The 19,441-nt window shown below is 40.1% G+C and overlaps 1 pseudogene; it reads right to left on the bottom strand.

Moving 5' to 3' along the window:
- LOC131420890 (disintegrin and metalloproteinase domain-containing protein 21-like) overlaps positions 1–19,441 on the bottom strand; it is a 120,103-nt pseudogene that overhangs the window by 7,113 nt on the left and 93,549 nt on the right.

The following is a 19,441-nucleotide window of genomic DNA, read 5'->3' as shown; positions in this document are numbered from 1 at the left end:
GGAAAGTAGATTTTTTAGGAGATCTAAGAAAAGATGTGTAAATTTTCTACAGAAGAAATTAAGAAATTTTATTGAGAGAGATTAAAGCAGACCTAATTAAATGAAGTGATATGGCACACTAGTGGATCACAAAATAATGATTTAAAGACATCAGTTCATTCAAAATTGATTTATGATTTCAATGAAATCCATAAAAAATTGCACTGTATTTGAGGAACTTAAAAATTTAATTCTAAAATGTGTATAGAAATGCAAAGGATCAATAAATAGCTAACACACTCTTTAAAAAGTACAAATGGTGGAAGGACATTCTCTGTCAGATATTTTGACTTCTCATATGGTAATTGATGTAGTGTGGCATTCATACAGGGATAGACAGATATGCCAATGGAACAGAATGAAGATCCTAGGAAAAGAATCATTCATGTATTAATACTTAATATAGGACAGAGATGACATGTAGAGAAGTAGGGTAATAGACAGCCTTTTCAATAAATGACAACAGGACAACTGGGTATCCATATAAAAATTACTTTGGAACTCCACTCATACCATAATTAAAATCAATTCTAGATCAACTAATGACTTAAATTTGAAAAGCAAAACTCTGAACTTTCAGAAGATAATATAGAAGAATATTTTCAGAAATTCAGGTTCAGGAAGGCTTTCAAAAAACACAATAACACATTAACCATATGGAAACAGACTGATAAATACAATTTCATTTCCATTCATAACTTTTGTTCATCAAAATATGTCATAAAGAGAGCAAAAAGATAAGCTACAGAGTGGGGAGTTTTGCATCACATATAACTGTTGAAAGACTGGTGTCCAGAACATAAAAAAGAACTTCTATCAAGTAATAAGAAATCCATAGTAAGCTACCTCAACTCACACACCTTAATGGACACACATCCCATGATTATGGATTGGAAGACTTAATGTTGTTAAAATGTTAATACTGCCCAGAGTGTTCTACAGATTCAATGCAATCCCTATCAAAAACTTGATGTGCTTGCAGAAATAGGAAAACCCATCCTAAAATTCATATGGAATCTCAAAAGACCCAAAATAGCCAAAACAATCTTGAAAAAGAAGAGCAAAACTGGAGGACTCACATTCCTATTTCAAAACTTACTAAAAAGCTACAATAATGAAAACAGTGTGGTGGTGACATAAGGACAGACATATAAACCAATGGAATGGAATAAAGAGCCCAGAAATAAACCCTCACAAATGTGATCAAATGATTTTTGATAAAGGTGCTAACATCATTCAATAGAAAAAAACCCCAGTCTTTTAAACAAATGGTTACAGAGGTGGAAGAGGCAGAAATACATCTCTGCTGAGGAGAAAACCACATCCCTCGCTGCAGCACTTCATGACCAGGAGCAATGTCAAAGGTATGAAACTTTTCCTGGAGCAGCTAGGGATCTATGCTACAAGAGGCATCCCAGCCTTTAGATTTAGCACAACCGAGAGGAGATCCCATAATATCTGGCTTTGCTGGCTTTCAAAACCAACGGGGAATGCACCCAGAAAAACTATTAAATTTCAGAGAAAGAAAAACCTGGTCTTAAAGAGCCCATGCACAGATTCACCCATTCCAGAAACCAACACAAAAACACCAGAAAGAAAAGTGCACAGTCCATTAGTAAAAGAGAATTGCTTACTAAGTTCAGAGTGCATGTCACAGGGGCAGGTGGCAACTCGGCCTACCCCCACTGCCCAGGGACCGAAACCCTGGCCACAGCCATTATTGCAACCTAGTTTAGTCGTGTTTACAGACTCTGGCAGCTGCCATTGGATTGCTTCCTCCAGCCTGTTAGAACAGGGCTTTGCCCAGCCACTAAATCGGTTTGCCCAGCACCGATTTAATCAAGCACAGCCAGGGCAGGCAGCGTGCCCCAGGGACTGGCCCCACCTACCAGAAAGCCTGCAGTGAACTTATGGGCCTGCTCATGCAGGGGTTGTGGGACCACTGCAGCAAGGTGAGTGGGTCCACCTCAGTAGGGCGTGCCTACATTGGCAGGGCCTATGGGCCCACGGGTGGTGGGGCATGTCAGCCACAGCAGAATTATGCTGCTGGCCATCTCAAACAGCCACACAGGGGATCTGTCTCACATTCCAATGCCTGCAACGATTGTGAGCTGCCACGCCTGGGGCCAGCCCCACCCATCTGCACCCCTGAGAGAGCTGACAACAATTGCGCACTACAGAGAGCTTCACCAGAGGCCTGCAGCAATTGTGAGCCCCTAAGCCTAGCAACCAGCCACACTGCAGGCCTGACTCATTTAACAGCAAAACAGCAATAGTTATGTGCTATTAGACCTTGCGGCCAGCCATGCTGTGGCTTGCCCCACCCAATAAAGTCATTGTCACTGCCACCCGTGCTGAGCTTTACAACCCAGCCAGCCGAGGGGCCAGCCTATCCTATCCTTGCGCCTGCAGCAAAAGCAACCCCACCACAATAGAAGGGCACACATAGTCCACACATGGGACGCTTCTGGACCATTTGGGATGGGTAATGAGAGAGAAGCACATTGCTTGGGTCCCATAAGGCATCTCTTACATAAGGCCACATTTCCAAGTTTGGGAGACATAGCTGATCTATCTAATACATAGATATAAGCACAGAGAAGTAAGCAAAATGAGGAGACAAATATGGGAAATATGTTCCAAATAAGAGAACAGGACAAATCCTCAGAAAAAGAACTAAACAAAACAGAGATAAACAATCTACCTGATAAAGAGTACAAACTAATAATCATAGGGATGGTCACTGATCTTGGGAGAAGAATAGATGAACACAGTGAGAAATTCAACAAAGAATTGGAAAATATAAAAAAGAAGCAATCAGAACTGAAGAATACAATAATGGAACTAAAAAATTCAATAGAGGGAATCAACAGCAGAGTAAGGTGACACAGAAGAGAAGATCAGTGACCTAGATGAAAGAGTGGAAGAAATCACCCAAGCTGAACATGAAAAAAGAATTAAAAAGAATGAGGACACTCTAAGGGACCTCTGGGACAACATCAAGCATACTAACATCTGTCTTATACATGTCCCAGAAGCAGAAGAGAGGGACAAAAGGGTAGAGAACCTATTTGAAGAAATAATTTCAGGAAGCTGAAAACTTCCCTAACCTGAGGAAGGAAACAGACATCCAGGTACAGGAAACACAGAAAGCACCAAAGACGCCCACATCGAGACGCATTATAATTAAAATGTCAAGAATTGAAGAATGAATCCTAAAAGCTGCAAGAGAAAAGCTATAAGTTACATACAAAGGAAACCCCATAAGGCTATCATCAGCTGACTTCTGAGCACAAACCTTACAGGCTAAAAGGGAGTGACACAATATATGCAAAGTGTTGAAAGGAAAAAACCCCACAGCCAGGAATACTTTACCTGGCAAGGTTATCATTTCAGAATGGAAGGAGAGAGAGAGTTTTCTAGACAAGCAAAGACCATAGGAGTTTATCACCACTAAACCAGCCTTTCAAGGAATGTTAAAGAGACTTAAGTGGAAAAGAAAAATACCACAAGTAGCAATGAGAAAATTATCAAAGAAAAAAAAATCACTGGTAAAGGCAAATATACAGTAAAGGTAGTAGATCCACCACCTATAAAGCTAGTATGAAGGTCAAAAGACAAAAGTACTAAAAATATCTATCTACATGAAAGAGTTTAAGGCATACACACACACAAAAAGAGGTAACATATGATATGAAAAACATAAAATAGGGGCCGGCCTGGTGGCATAGTGCTTAAGTTCGTGCACTCTGCTTCAGTGGCCCAGGGTTCACAGGTTTGGATCCTGGACATGGACCTAGGCACCACTTATCAAGCCATGCTGTTGCAAGTGTCCCACATATAAAGTAGAGGAAGATGGGCATGGATGTTAGCCCAGGGCCAATCTTTCTCAGCAAAAAGAGGAGGATTGGCAACAGTTGTCAGCTCAGGACTAATCTTCCTCACACACACACACACACACACACACACACACACACACACACAAAACTGCATAAAATGTGTGGAGGAGAGTAAAAGTGTAGGGCTTTTAGTAAGAGAGCAAACTTAAGAGACTATCAATACAGATTGCTATTTACACAGGTTATTATATATGAACCTTATGGAAATCACAAACAAGAAATCTATAATAAACACAAAAAATAAAGAGAAAGGAACCCAAACACAATAGTAAAGAAAGCCATCAAATCACAAAGGAAGAGAGCAAGAGAAGAGGAAAGGAACAGAGAAGAACTACAAAAATACCCAGAAAAAAGTAACAAAATGTCAATAGGTACATACTTATTGATAGCTACTTTAAAGGTAAATGAACTAAATGCTCCAATCAAAAGACATAGAGTGGCTGAATGGATTAAAAAACAAGATCCATAATTAAATACAGAAATAAATTTGGAAAATTCTCAAATATTTGGAAGGTAAACACCACCATTCTAAATAATACACCAATCGAGGAAATGACAAGGAAAATTTTGAATGGAATGAAAATGAAAATACAACATACCAAAATTTATGGCATGTGGCTAAAGGAATTTTAGAGGGTGAATGAAGGTTAAGAGGGTGTTTAGAGTTTGCTGAGGTACATGAGGGAACATCTAGAGCTGATGGAAATGTTCTAAAACTGGATTGTAGTGATGGTTACACAGCCCTAGAAATTTACTAAAAATACTGAATTGTACAGTTAGAATGGATGAATTTCATATGTGTAAATTATACCAAATAAAATTGTTTACTGAGAAAAAAAAAAGAAAAACAAGTTCCGTATATATGCTGCATACAAGAGACATACTTCAGACCTAAAGACATTCACAAGCTGAAATTGAAGGTATGGAAAAAGATAGTCCATGCAAATGGAAACAAAATAGAGACAAAATATATAATATATCAGACAAAATAGGCTTCAAAACAAAAACTAACCAGAGACAAAGAAGGGCATTACATAATGATAAAGGGAACAATCCAACAAGAGTACATAAAACTTGTAAACATCTATGCACCCAACATAGGAGCACTAAATATATAAAGCAATTATTGACAGACATAAAAGAAGAAATTGACTACTGTTACTACACAATAACAGTAGGGGACTTGAATGCTTCACTTACATCAAGAGATAGAGCTTCCAAACAGAAGATCAGAAAGGAAACATTGGCCTTAAATGACCTATATGAGAAATCCACAGGGGCCGGCCCTGTGGCTTGGTGGTTGAGTGCATGCGCTCCACTGCTGGCGGCCTGGGTTCGGATCCTGGCACACACTGACACACCGCTTGTCCGGCCATGCTGAGGCAGTGTCCCACATACAGCAACTAGAGGGATGTGCAACGGCTACATACAACTATCTACTGGGGCTTTGGGGAGAACAGGGGAAAAAAAGGAGGAGTGGCAATGGATGTTAGCACAGGGCCGGTCCTCCTCAGAAAAAAAAAAATTGAAACCCACAGCCAACATCATACTCAGCGGTGAAAAACTGAAAGCTATTCCTCTAAGAACAGGAACAAGACAAGGATTCACTTTCACCACTCTTATTCAACACAGTATTGGAAGTCCTAGCCAGAGCAATCAGACGAGAAAAAGAAATAAAAGTGATCCAAATTGGAAAGGAAGAAGTAAAACTGTCACCATTGCACATGACATGATTTTATATGTAGAAAACCCTAAAGAATCCACCAAAACACTGTTAGAAGTAAAAACCAAATACCGTAAAGTTGCAGGGTACAAAATCAACATACAAAAATCAGTTGCATTTCTATACACTAACAATGAAAGAGCAGAAAGAAAAATTAAGAATACAATCCCATTTACAATAGCAACAAAAAGAATAAAATACCTAGGAGCAAATTTAACCAAAGAAGTGAGAGACCTGTACACTGAAAACTCTAAAACATTGTTAAAAGAAATCGAAGAAGACACAAAGAAATGGAAAGATATTCCGTGCTTATGGATTGGAAGAATTAACATAGTTTAAATGTCCATACTTCCTAAAGCAATCTACAGATTCAGTGCAATCCCTATCAAAATCCTAATGACATTTTCACAGAAATAGAACAAAGAATCATATATCTAAAATTTATGTGGAACAACAAAAGACCCCGAATAGCCAAAGGAATCCTGAGAAAAAAGAACAAAGCTGGAAGTATCACACTCCCTGATTTCAAAATATACTACAAAGCTATAGTAATCAAAACAGCATAGTAGTTGCACAAAAACAGACACACAGATCAATGGAACAGAATTGAGAGCCCAGAAATAAATCCACACATCTGTGGACAGCTAATTTTTGACAGAGGAGCCAAAAACATACAATGGAGAAAGGAAAGTCTCTTCAGTAAATGGTGTTGGGAAAACTGGACAGCCACATCAAAAGAATGAAAGTAGACCATTATCTTGCACCATACACAAAAATTAACTCAAAATGGATTAAAGACTTGAATGCATGACCTGAAACCATAAACCCCCTAGAAGAAAACATAGGCAGTACACTCTTTTACATTCGTCTTAGCAGTATCTTTTTGAACACCATATCTCCCCAGGCAAGGGAAACAAAAGAAAAAATAAATAAATGGGAATACGTCAAACTTAAAAGCTTCTGCACAGCAAAGGAAACCATCAGCAAAATGAAAAGATAACCTAACAATTGAGAGAAAAGATATTTGCAAATCATATATCTGATAAGGGGTTAATATCCAAAATATATAAAGAACTCATACAACTCAGCAAGAAAAAGCCAAACAACCCAATTAAAAATGGACAGAGGATATGAACAGACATTTTTCCAAAGAATATATACAGATGGATGACAGGCACATGAAAAGATATTCAATATCACTAATTATTAGGGAAATGAAAATCAAAACTACAGTGAGATATCACCTCATGCCCCTCAGAATGGCTAATATTAACAAGACAAGAAATGGCAAGTGTTGGAGAGGATGTGGCAAAAAAAGAACCCTCATACACTGCTGGTGGGTTGTAAACTGGTAGAGACTCTATGGAAAAGAGTATAGAGATTCCTCAAAAAATTAAGAGTAGAACTACTATATGATCCAGCTATTCCACTTCTGGGTATTTATCTGAAGAACACAAAAACACACTAATGCTAAAAGATATTTGCACCCCTATGTTCATTGCAGCATTATTCACATAGTCAAGAATTGGAAACAACCTAAGTGTCCATCAATGGATGAATGGATAAAGAAGATGTGGTATATATATATACAATGGAATACAACTCAGTTATAAAAATGAAATCTTGCCATTTGCCACAACATGAATGGACCTTGAGGGTATTATGCTAAACAAAATAAATCAGACGGAGAAAGTTAAATACCATATGATTTCACTCATAAGTGGAAGATAAAGACAACAGCAACAAACCAACACATAGATATAGGGATTAGATTGGCTATTACCAGAGGGGAAGGGGGGAGGAGGGGCACTAAAAGGGTAATAGCGCACGTGTGTACTGTGACAGATGATAATTAGTCTTTGGGTGGTGAACATGATGTAGTCTACACAGAAATTGAACTATAGGGATGTACACCTGAAATTTACATAATGTTATAAACCAATGTTACCTCAATAAAAAAATTTTTTAGTTAAAATTTTTTTTAAAAAGACAAGAAATAAGTGTTGGAGAGGGTTTTATGCTAATTGAAATAAGTTAGATGGAGAAAGACAAATACTGTGTGATTTCACTCTTGTGGAATATGAAGAAAACAAAATAAATGAACTAACAAAACAAAAATAAAACACATCGATACAGAAAACAGATTGGTGATTACCAAAGGGGAAGTGAGTGGGAGGAAGGTGAAATGGGTAAAGGGGGTGGATTGTATGGTGATGAATGGAAACTAGATTTTGATGGTGAGCATGCTGTAGTGTACAGGGAAGTCAAATTATAATGTTGTACGCATGAAACTTATATAACGTTATAAACCAATGTTAGCTCAATAAAGAAAAAAAGGATACAGAAGTTTCCCATTGCTCGAGAAGGTTCCCTCTATTCCTCCATTCCCCCATATCAGGAACTACTGATTTGAATTCTATTCCCATGAATTAGTTTGGACTACAATGGAACTTCATACAAATTAAATCATATCTTAAGTTCCCTTGGTCTGATTTCTTTCTACCATAATATCTCTGATATACATGCATGTTCTTACGTGTATCAGAAGTTTGTTCTGATTTACTTAGTTTTATTCCACTGGATGAATATACCAGTTGGTTTATCCATTCATGTACTGATTACTGGTTTTTTGTTTCCAGTTTGTGGAATAAATTCATGAATAATGCTGCTATGAACATTCATATACAAGTTTTTGTGGGTAATTTCCTAGGGCTGGAAATTGCTGGGACATAGTGTAGGTATAAGTTTCACTTTACAAGACACTACTAGTATACGCTCTATTTGTCATCTTACGACCTCTGTTTACTCGTGCTTTCGATCAGCCACTCCCTACAGCATTCAGTATTTATAATTTATGAATTCTAGGTCTCTCCTCAAAATTCTTATAAAGAGAAGCTTCCACTCTCCTCTCTATTCTCTATTTTAATTATATGTTGATCCCTTATCTCATTTAGGTTTGAGGGGAAAAAAGTCATTAAGTGTCTTAAAATGGCACCAAACCCACTTATTCTCCCCCTGTGTCTTCTCCAAGAGTCCGTGGGATTTTTGAGCCCAGGTATACACACTATTTTTCCTAATTCCTCCCATTTTGTTTTCTTCTCTAGGTCCCCTGTGCTAGGATGCCCAGGTCACTGAGCACAGCCTCCCCCAGTAAGCTCACCATTGTTATGTAATAGCTTCCCCCACCCGCTTCATCCTCCCCAGGGTGCCACGCCTTCAGCCTCTCTCTGCTCTGCTCATGACTACACTGCTAGAAAAGTTGCTGTTTCAGGGATAGTCTTGCCTGCCTCCCACTTGACTGCAGTTTCTTTGGTCACAGGCTCCCTCACTCATGGGACCTGCCTGGGCCCAGGCCCACCCGACAGGTGATCTCTGGCTGCCTCTGCTCTGGCTGCTCCTGTCTCCAGTCTGCTGCTCCCATGCCCCACCGGGATGGCGCTTCACTTCCTCTGAAGTGGTGATCCCCAGGAAGGTCTCCCACAGAGTGGGTGGAGCTGACATACAAGGCCAGCTTTCCTACAAGATTCACTTCAGGGGCCAAAGACACGTGGTTCACCTGAAAGTCAAGAAGAGCTTGCTGCCCAGACATTTTCCTGTTATCACCGATAACGACCAAGGTGCCATGCAGGAGGACCACCCCTTTGTCCCCCGGGACTGTTACTACTACAGCTACCTGGAAGGGGTTCCTGGGTCCATGGGCACACTGGACACCTGCTATGGGGGTCTGCGTGGCATGCTGCAGGTGGATGACTTCACTTATGAGATCAAACCACTGGAGGCTTCTTCCAAATTTGAGCATGTCATTTCTCTGCTTGTGTCAGAAAAAAGATCAGCAGAGGTGGAAAGGTGTACGATCGAAGAGGAAGATACAAATCAAGCATATGAAGAGGCAACACTTGCTGAAACTCCTAGAGCAGCCCCTGTGTATTTGTGGTGGCCACATAGGAAATACTTAAAAATTCACTACACAGTTTCTAACTCATTAGTTGTTAGAGATAATAATCAGACACATATAGTGGAGAATGTAGTGATTATAAACAACATATTGCATAGTATTTTCAAACCAGCTCATTTAGATGTCCTCATACGTGTTATGTGCATATGGGATGGTGTGGATAGAATGGATTTATATAATTGGGCTAGTGCTTCTGCAGCTATAACTGAATTTGGTTTGTGGAAATGGTGGGAATGGTTTCAAGAAATTCCTCATGATACTTCATTACTTCTTACAGGCCATAAAATCAATGGGGCCACATATTTTTCCCACCATGATGGAATATGCTACCCCAATTGGGGAGCATTATTTGTAACTGTACCAGATTATCACATATTTTTAGCTGCAACTATTTCAGCACATGTACTAGGTCATAGCCTCGGCTGTCATCATGACACACCTGATTGTCATTGTTTTCGGAGAGAAAACTGTGTCATGGCTCCTGAGCCTGGTCTTCTAGATATGCTGAGCAATTGTACGTATGACAAACTGCATCGACGGGTTTCCACGTGGGATCCTTGTTTGAGTGTACAAAATGTAGCTTACAGAAATTTTCCTTATGTAGCTCCTCGTTGTGGTGACAAGATCATAAATCATCGGGAAGAATGTGACTGTGGCTCCTTCAAATCTTGTTCTGATGACAAATGTTGTGAGACCAATTGTGCCCTCAGCGCTGGCAGTGATTGTAGTATAGGAGGTTGCTGCATTGGCTGTAAGTATGCTCAACCTGGAACGGTTTGCAGAGACATGGCTGGTATTTGTGATCTACCAGAATACTGTAGCGGGGAAACAAATTTCTGTCCAAATGACTTTTATATCCAGGATGGAACCCCATGTTCACCATTAGCTGTTTGTGTGAGAGGAAACTGTAGTGACCGTGATATGCAGTGTCAATCCCTTTTTGGCTACCAAATAAAAGATGGTTCGCCAGCATGCTATACAAAATTGAATGTAATAGGTGACCGATTTGGTAACTGTGGCGTGAGAGTGACAGGAGGAGGAGGAAGAAATGTTCCATGTGAAGGTGATGATGTTTTTTGTGGATTGCTACATTGTAGTAATGTCACCCAAATTCCTGGTGGAGGAGAGCACACTACATTTCGTCATATAATAGTACAAAAAGAAAAATGCTTTGGATACGATGCACACCACGGGACAGAAGTGCCAGACATGGGGCTTGTGGTGGATGGTGCAACATGTGGGCCAGGAAAATTCTGTTTAAGACAGAACTGTACTTTTTATGAAGACATGGGTTTTGACTGTGATGTACAGAAATGCAATTTCAGAGGGGTGTGCAACAGCAAGAAACACTGTCACTGTCTGCACGGTTGGAAACCACCATCATGTGAAGAGAGAGGATCAGGTGGTAGTACAGATAGTGGCCCTCCACCTGACAAGGAACTAGATCTTCGAGCTAGAATGATATTTAGTGTAAACAAGAGACTAATTCTACTGCTTTTTCGTTTAATTCTTTTGGTGCTTTCAGTAGTCGGTGGTGCCCTTTCACAATTAGAAGAAACTCTAGAAGAGAGAAAAGTGGAAAAAATTGTTGAAGAAGGCAGCGCCCCTGAGCCCAAATAATACTAATTGGAATGCACAAAATGGAGAAAATCACATTGGCCCTTGCTGGGAGAAATAGTCAATAATCGCTCTGGTGATTACATAATCCTATAGCTATTCTGAGGTTGTCATCTTGAAATAAAATGACTTGGCAAGTAAAAATGGGTCTGCGTGTTTAAATTCATTTAACATTTCATGTCTGGTCACATTCTTACTATTCCTATAGGTGATAGAAGGAATTCTTGGATTCACTAACGAGAGGACCTGTGCTCATTTAAAATGTGGATTCTAGTGTTTTATGGACATGCCTGTAGCAAATCTTGTTTACATTGGTACACACTTGTTTAACAGTTTATTGGACTTTTTCCCAATTGGTTATGTACTAGACTTTTGTGATCTGTTCATTTTTTTCCTAGTGTTAAATAAGCATAAGAAGAAACGTTGACAGATACAGTAGGAAGACACGAAAGTTTTGTGTCATAGGCACGTGAATGTCAACAGTAGTTCAACCACCTGCTAAGTACATGATCTGGACAAAGTTTTAGGCTTTCAGAGATTCAGCGTTATATGTCACATGTTACATTGACAGAGGGAATGTACTTTTCCAGAGTTTTGTGACGATCAGTGGAAAGCAACTAAGAAGGGCCTGGAACACGTTAGGCGCTTAATAGATGCTAACTCTATCATTCTCATTATTGTCTTGGGTTGTGCTAAACTTGGGGTATTCCAAATATAAAGCCTTGGCCTTGTATCTTTACTGTAAAACCATCACATGAGGAGCTGTTGATCACTGATATATCACTTCTTAAGGCCTCCAGTTATTAATGTCGCAGCATTCACATTCAAAACCTCAGGAATTGCCTAAGCACAGCCTGTCTATAAAGTACAGGGTGGAACTGACTGTCTGATAGATGCACAGAGACAAGAACTTAGGAAGAAAGAAAGAGGACACAGGCATTTCAGAAATAATGCAGTAGAACAGGGTCTGATAGGTGATAGGTGTTACATTCATGCTGTTTCAATGCCTCAGGCCTCGGATCAAATCTCTTTCTGAAAATATGGAGTCTAGATGAGGGTAGCTACCGAAGGAGGGCGGAGGGATGCATCAATTGAGGACCAACAGGATTGCCACTCTACGATATTGTGATTTGTCCATCTTTTACAGAGCTCTCTTGACCAGTGTTTCTTGTCCAGGTGGCTTATCTGGTAGAGTGATTTGGATCTTCATCCATGAAGAAGCTGAGTCCCCGTTTACTATGCCCTTGTCAAACGTGGGTTGCTGCATTTGCACGTGGCACCAGTATCCACTAAAAATGACGTAGGATAACCGTTTACTAACAGGGTTATTTCTTGCTGATCCAAAGGCAAAGCTCAAACTAGAGAGTGTCTTCTAGGAGGGGAGTCCTTTTGTTTTGATTTGAGCAGTCCATTTGTCAAAGTATGATAACTGTGGGCCCTGTAACCTCTTTTCTTTCTTTATTTCCATTTGTCCACTATCTGCTCATATCCTTATTGATCTGTTGTACCTTCACAAAGCTGTTTAATTTTTGGTACCATAAATTTGAGTGTGTGTGGCTTTTCTCTTTGCTTATCCTGTTATCTCCAAAATGGTGAACTAAGTGTTTTAACCTGAGGATGGGTGTGGTCTGCCAGTCTGTTTTATGTTTCTAAATAGCATTTGATATTTCACCTTATAGGCCATAATTTTTAAATCGGTGGCTGTGTCATGCCAAGGCCTAACAAGAGTGTTCCTTAAGAGCGGTTTCTAATTGGTGCTAGATATTTGAGACAGATTCACTACACTCTAGTCAACAAGGTTGGATTATTCCCAGTCAACACAAGGGCAGAAACGCTCCAGGTTAGCCTTCAAAAGATCTTTTTCCCTATTTCTAGGGCTTTGGCATATCAAGAAAGAGTGAAGTTCCAGGACAAAGATGAGAGGGAGCTGGAGAAGGTGAGGAAGAGGAGCAAGGGGTCTGAAAGGAAGATAGGGATCAGCTTAGGAGGGAGGTCGGAATGGAGTGGGGTTATGAGACACAGGAACAGAGGTGGACAGAAGGGACAAGGTCTTTGGGAGGGGAAGAAAGTGGAAGTTTTTTAAAAGAGGCCTGAGACGAAGTCAAGATGGCAGCATAGGCAGACTCTGAACTCACCTCCCACGGACACAGCCAATTTACAACTACTCGTGGAAACATTACCCCTGAGACAGAACTGAAAACTGGATAAGAGGAACTCCTGCAACAAATTGAGGTAGAAGAGGCAGAAACTCCCTTCTGGAGAGGAAAAATGCCGCCTTCACAGGCCGCAGCGCCTCACGGCTGCCCAGGAGCAGCCCAAAGGTACACAGCCCTCCCTGGAGGCACGGGGCCCCGAGCCGGGGAGTGCCCCCACTGTGGGCATTTTGTGGACCCAACACAATCGAGACGAGTGGCATAATATGTGACTTTGCCTGCCACTAAAACATTGGGGAGTACTTCCAGAAAAGCTGGTTCACAAAGAAATTAAAACTGGCTCTTAAAGGGCCCACATGCAAACTCACCCGTTTCAGAAAGCAACCTAAAATCACCAGAAAGAAAGGTGCACAGTGCTTTGGTGAAAAGTGACTCACCTAATAGGCCCTGAGTGCATCTCGGTGAGAGGTGAGACCTCTCCAAGGACTGGGACATTGGTGGAGGCCATTGTTGTGGTCTGGTGTGGGCGTAATGACACAGACACTGTTGGAGTTCTCCCTGGGGCCTGCTGGCCTGGGGTCTGCCCCAACCGCTAGAGCACCGATTTGGTCCAGCTCGGCCAAGGCAGGCAGCCCACCCTGGAGACTGGCCCCACCAAACAGCGGGCCCTTGGGAACTTGTGGGCATGCATAGATTGGTGACTGGATTCTCTGCAGCCTGGCAACTGAGCCGACTTCCGTGGGGAGGGGCGTGTACAAAGAGCGGGTGGATAGTGTGGGGCGGTGGTGGAGTGTGTGGGGCTCCCACCGCGGAGAGACTGGGTCCACTTCGGGGGTTGGGGCACGCACAGGGGGCAGGACTGTGTTGACTGTGTGTGTGGACCTGTGGGCGGCGGGGCTTGTCAGCTGCAGAAGTCTTGTGCTTCTCAAAGACCCACATAGGGGGTTTGCCCCACCTTCCAAAGCCTGAAACAATTGGGTGCTCCCGTGCCTGAGGCCAGGCCCACCAAGCTGCAATCCTCAGAGAGCTGACAAGAGACCTAAAGACTGGAGGCATATAGCAATTGTAAGGCCCTGAGCCTAACAACCTGCCACACTGGGGGCCTACTCACTTAAAAGAAATACTGCAACACAAATGTGATATTAGAACTTGCAACCAACTGTGCTGGGGCTCCCCACACCTCATAAAGAGACTGAAGGGCCCACAACAACTACAAGCAGCTGAGCATTACAGCAGCTGGCCAGGAGCATAACTCGACCTCCTTGGGTGCCTACAGGGAGAGCAAACAGGCCACAACAGAAGGACACATGTAGCCCACATAGGGGTCACCCCTGGAACATTGAAAACTGAGGGACGCACACCAGAAGCCTCCTAAGGCATCACTTACATAAGGTCACCTATCCAAGAGCAGGAGATGTAGCTGACCTACCTAATACGTAGACACAAGCACAGGGAAAGAGGCAAAATGAGAAGGCAAAGGAATACATTCCAAGCAAGGGAACAGGACAAAACCCCAGAAAAGGAACTAAGTGAAACAGAAATGAGCAACCTACCCGACAGAGTTCAAACAAAGAGTGTTAAGGATGCTCACTGATCTGGGGAGAAGAATAGATGAACTTAGTGAGAATGTCAACAAAGAAATGGAAGATATAAAAAAGAACCAATCAGAAATGAAGAATACAATACTGGAAATGAAAAATTCACTAGAGGGACTCAAAAGCAGAGTAGAGGATACAGAAGAACGGATCTGTGAGCTGGACGAAAGACTAGAGGAAATTAACCAAGCTGAACAGGTACAAGAGAAAAGAACTAAAAAGAGTGAGGACAGCCTAAGGGACCTCTGGGACAACATCAAGCACACTAACATCCATGTTTTAGGTGTCCCTGAAGGAGAAGAGTGAGACAAAGGGGCAGAGAATCTATTTCAAGAAATAATAGATGAAAACTTCCCTAACCTAAGGAAGGAAACAAACATCCAGGTACAGGAAGCACAGAGAGCCCCAAACAAGATAAACCCAAAGAAGCCCACACCAAGACACATCATAATCAAAATGTCCAGAACTAAAGATAAAGAGAGAATCCTAAAAGCCGCAAGAGAAAGTCAAGTTATATACAAAGGAAACCCCATAAGGCAATCAGCTGACTTCTCAGCAGAAACCTTACAGGCTAGAAGAGAGTGGCACGATATATTTAAAGTGCTAAAAGGAAAAAACTTACCGCCAAGAATACTGTACCCAGCAAGGTTATCATTCAGAATGGAAGAAGAGATCAAAAATTTCCCAGACAAGCAAAACTTAAAGGAGTTTGTCACCAAGAAACCAGTGCTACAAGAAATGTTAAAGGGACTGATTTAAGGGGAAAAGAGAAGACCACAAATAGGAAAAATTATCTATTTCCAAGATAAGAGGGTAATGGATACAAATGCACAAAAAAGAGGTTAGATATAATATCAAAAACATAAAAGGAAGGAGGAGGGGAGTTAAAGAGTAGAGCTTTCAGACAGAGGTCAAACTGAAGAGACCATCAATTCTGTATAGAAGAAGAAAGGAACAGAGAAGGACTACTAAAACACTGAGAAAAAAAAAGTTAAAAAATGGCAGTAAGTACATACTTATCAATAGCTACTTTAAACGTCAACGGACTAAATGCTCCAATTAAAAGGCATAAGGTGGCTGATTGGATAAAAAAACAAGACCCATATATATGCTGCATACAAGAGACACACTTCAGACCTAAAGACACTCACAAACTGAAAGTGAAGGGATGGAAAAAGATACTCCACACAAATGGCAATGAAAAGAAAGCTGGGGTATCAGTACTCATATCAGACAAAATACGACTTAAAATAAAAACTGTAAAAAGAGACAAAGAAGGGCATTACATAATGATCAAGGGAAAAATCCAACAAGAGGATATAACACTTGTAAATATCTATGCACCCAATGTAGGTGCACCTAAATATATAAAGCAATTATTAACAGACATGAAAAGAGAAATAGACAGTACCACAATAATAGTAGGGGACTTGAACACTCCACTTACACCAATGGATAGATCATCCAAACAGAAGATGAATAAGGAAACATTGGCCTTATATGACACACCAGAACAGGTGGACCTAGTAGATATACACAGAATATTCCATCCAAAAACCGAAGAATACACGTTCTTTTCAAATGCACATGGAACATTCTCCAGGATTGATTACCTATTAGGCCACAAAACAAGTCTCCATACATTTAAGAAGATTGAAATAATACCAACCATCTTTTCTGACCACAATGGTATGAAACTAGAAATCAACTATAGGAAGAAAATCAGAAAAGCCACAAATATGTGGAGAATAAACAAAATGCTACTGAACAACAACTGGGTCAAGGAAGAAATCAAAGAAGAAATCAAAAAATACCTGGAGACAAATGAAAATGAAAATACGACATGCCAGAATTTATGGGATACAGCAAAAGCAGTTCTAAGAGGGAAGTTTATAGCAATACAGGCCTATCTCAACAAACAAGAAAAATCTCAAATAAACAATCTAACAATGCACCTAAAGGAACTGGAAGAAGAAGAACAAACAAAGCCCAAAATCAGTAGAAGAAGGGAAATAATAAAAATCAGAGCTGAAATAAATGAAATAGAGACCAAAAAAAATAGAAAAAATTAATAAAACCAAGAGATGATTCTTTGAAAAGATAAACAAAATTGACAAACCTTTAGCTAGACTCACCAAGATAAAAAGAGAGAAGGCACAAATAAGTAAAATTAGAAATGAAAGAGGAGAAATTACAACAGATACCTCAGAAATACAAAAGATTATAAGAGAATACTATGAAAAGCTATATGCCAACCAATTTGAGAATCTGGAAGAAATGGATAAATTCTTAGACGCATACAACGTTCCAAAACTGGATCAAGAAAAAGTAGAGAATTTGAATAGACCAATCACCAGTAAGGAGATTTAAACAGTAATCAAAAACCTCCCAAAAAATAAAAGTCCAGGACCAGACGGCTTCCCTGCTGAATTCTAACAACATTCAAAGAAGAGTTAATACCTATCCTTCTCAAACTCTTCCAAAAAATTGAGGAGTGGGGGAAGCTCCCTAACTCATTCTACGAAGCCAACATTACCTGGATACCAAAACCAGACAAGGACAACACAAACAAAGAAAATTACAGGCCAATATCACTGATGAACATCGATGCAAAAATCCTCAACCAAATACTAGCAAATCGCATACAACAATACGTTAAAAAGATTATACACCACGATCAAGTGGGATTTATTCCAGGTATGCAGGGGTGGTTCAACATTCACAAATCAATCAATGTAATATGCCACATTAACAAAATGAAGAATAAAAATCACATGATCATCTCAATAGATGCAGAGAAAGCATTTGACAAGATACAGCATCCATTTATGATAAAAACTCTGAATAAAATGGGTTTAGAAGGGAAGTACCTCAACATAATAAAGGCCATATATGACAAACCCACAGCTAATATCATCCTCAATGGTGAAAAACTGAAACCTATCCCTCTAAGAACAGGATCCAGACAAGGATGCCCACTGTCACCACTCCTATTTAACACAGGACTGGAAGTCCTAGCCAGAGCAATCAGGCAAGAAAAAGAAATAAAGAAATCCAGATTGGAAAGGAAGAAGTGAAACTCTCACTATTTGCAGATGACATGATTTTATATCTAGAAAACCCTAAAGAATCATCCAAAAAAACTTTTAGAAGTAATAAACGAATATGGTAAAGTTGCAGGATACAAAATCAACATACAAAAATCAGTTGCATTTCTATACACTAACAACTAAGTAGGAGAAAGAGAAATTAAGATTACCATCCCATTTACAATTGCAACAAAAAGAATAAAATACCTAGGAATAAACATAACCAAAGAGGTGAAAGAGCTGTACATGGAAAACTATAAAACATTGCTGAAAGAAATTGAAGAAGACACAAAGAAATGGAAAGATATTCCGTGCTCTTGGATTGGAAGAATTAACATAGTTAAGATGTCCATACTTCCTAAAGCAATCTATAGATTGAATGCAATCCCTATCAAAGTTCCAACAACATTTTTCGCAGAAATAGAACAAAGAATCCTAACATTTATATGGAACAACAAAAGACCCCGAATAGCTAAAGGAATCCTGAGAAAAAAAGAACAAAGCTGGAGGTATCACACTCGCTGATTTCAAAATATACTACAAAGCTATAGGAACCAAAACAGCATCGTACTGGCACAAAACAGACACACAGATCAATGGAATAGAATCAAAAGCCCAGAAATAAACCCACACATCTATGTACAGCTAATCTTTGACAAAGGAGCCAAGACCACACAATAGAGAAAAGAAAGTCTCTTCAACAAATGGTGTTGGGAAAACTGGACAGCCACATGCAAAAAAATGAAAGTAGACCCGTACCTTACACCTTACACAAAAATTAACTCCAAATGGATTAAAGACTTGAATGTAAGACCTGAAACTATGAAAATTCTAGAAGAAAACATAGGCAGTACGCACTTCGACATCAGTCTTAGCAACATATTTTCAAGCACCATGTCTGACCTGGCAAGAGAAGCAATAGAAAAAATAAACAAATGGGACTACATCAAACTAAAAAGCTTCTCCACAGCAAATGAAACCATCAACAAAATGAAAAGACAACCTAACAATTGGGAGAAGATATTTGCAAACCATACATCTGATAAGGGCTTAATCTCCAAAATATATAAAGAACTCATGCATCTAAACAACAAACAAAACCAACAACCCATTTAAAAAATGGGCAAAAGACCTGAACAGACATTTCTCCAAAGAAGATAAACGGATAGCCAACAGACACATGAAAAGATGTTCAAAATCATTAACTATCAGGGAAATGCAAATCAAAACTACAATGAGATGTCACCTCACGCCCGTGAGAATGGCTATAATTAACAAGACAGGAAAGAACACGTGTTAGAGAGGATGTGGAGAGAGGGGAACTCTCATACACTGCTGGTGGGAGTGCAAACTTGGTGCAGCCACTATGGA

This window comes from Diceros bicornis, chromosome 24, assembly GCF_020826845.1.
Source record: "Diceros bicornis minor isolate mBicDic1 chromosome 24, mDicBic1.mat.cur, whole genome shotgun sequence".
Classification (NCBI taxonomy): Eukaryota; Metazoa; Chordata; class Mammalia; order Perissodactyla; family Rhinocerotidae; genus Diceros; species Diceros bicornis.
This window is presented reverse-complemented; position numbering and strand designations above follow the sequence as displayed.